Source organism: Numida meleagris, chromosome 21 (genome assembly GCF_002078875.1).
Source record: "Numida meleagris isolate 19003 breed g44 Domestic line chromosome 21, NumMel1.0, whole genome shotgun sequence".
NCBI classification, from domain to species: domain Eukaryota; kingdom Metazoa; phylum Chordata; class Aves; order Galliformes; family Numididae; genus Numida; species Numida meleagris.
In genome coordinates this window covers 3012903-3014581 of record NC_034429.1, presented here as the reverse complement: position 1 = coordinate 3014581, position 1679 = coordinate 3012903, and positions in this window count along the sequence as shown.

The window sequence follows — 1679 nt, the reverse complement described above, 5'->3', positions numbered from 1 at the left end:
TTTTTTTTTTTTTTTTTTTCCCCCTTTAAGAACTGCCATTTTAGCTGAAGCAAACAAACATTCTGCATCATCAGCCACAACAGGACCCCCTACAACATCCAGCAGACACCTGCCCATGGTCCCACCACCACACATCCCTTACCCTATGGGCACGGGGATGGGGAAAGAGCAGCTCCCGGTGCTGGCAGCAGCTTGGTGGGTGGATGTGGAGCAAGGACAGCTTGCAGCTGTTCCACCTCCAGCCCCTTCCCGTTTCATTTCATCTCCCCTTGGATCCCAGCCCAGGGGGAAAAAAAAAAGCTCTTTTATCCTCAAAAAGAAAAAAAGGGTCTGGCACCCTCTTGCACTGAGCTCAAAGGAGAGATGAAAGAGGCACTGAACCCTCAAGGGTGGCACAGATGGGGCTCAGGTCAGGGTGCTCCCACTTCAGCCCTACGCTGCAGTGGGGACAGAACACCAACCGTGGTGAAGGCATTGGTGGTGGTGTGCCATTAGAAACACACGTGGAACGAGGGTCAGGGACTGCAGCGGGCACAGGATGGGGATCCCAACACAAAGGCAGAGGGCTGAGGATCCCAAGGCACGGGGACAAGGACAAGGGACTTCTGTACATGCAGGCAAGAGACCAAGGATCCTGGTCACAAAGGACCAAGGACAAGGGAGCCCAGAATGCATGGGCAGGGGACAAGGGACCATAGGGATTCAGACCAGGGAACCTGACACTGCAGAAACAAGAAGGAAAGACCCTCACCCACGCAGGCAGGTTTGGGATAGCAACGCCGTAAGGATGGAGACACCAGCACGCACAAATGGGGGATGAAGAACACTAATGCAGTGGGGATAAGAACCAGAGAACTCGGGCACATGTGGAGAGATGACCTGGAACCCTGAGGTTGTGGGGACAGGGAGCAGGGACCTCAATGCCAGGCGATGGAGGAGAGCCCAGCACATGTGGGCAGCGGACTGAGGGCTGTGACACTGTGGGGATGGGGACTGGGGACTCCAGCACACGCAGGCAGGGGACTGGGGGACAGGTTGCTCCCAATGTGATAAGACCCTGAGGGAAAGGCTCTTTAGGGCGCGGACAACAGCACAACTGTGTCGCTGCCGTGCCACACCATGCCTGGGGACAGCCACACAACAGCAGGAATGGGCTGGGGGCACGGTGTCACCCCCCCAAGGTCCCAGCAGCCGCCTTGGAGTCCCCTCTCCTTCAGTCACCTGCGGTTACGGGTCCAAGGCTGGAGACGAGGGCAGCACCCGGGGTGCCAAAGGGCTGCATTCCGGGGCCATCCTCCCCGCACCCCCCGGTACCCCCGACTCCGGTGGAGCATCGCGGTGGCCCCGGCACACGACACCAACAGCGGACGGAGGGTCCCCACCGCGCTGGGAGCCAGGCCCGGTGCTGTCTGCGGGGTAGGCCGAGGGATGCGCCGGGGGGAACCCGCGCCCCCAGCCCCGCACCCCGCAGCATGACGCAAAGCGGGGCCCGTCCCCGTCCCCGCGCGGGGTGACAGCCCGTGACGTCACCGCGGCCCCCGGCCCCGCTGCCATGGCGCTCGGTGCAGCGGGGCACGAGCTGGGGGGGGAGGGGATAGGAGGGGGGAACCGCGGTGGGGTGGGGTGGGAGGTAGGAATCACTGAAAAATAAAATAAAAAGCAGAAAAACGCTATCTTTC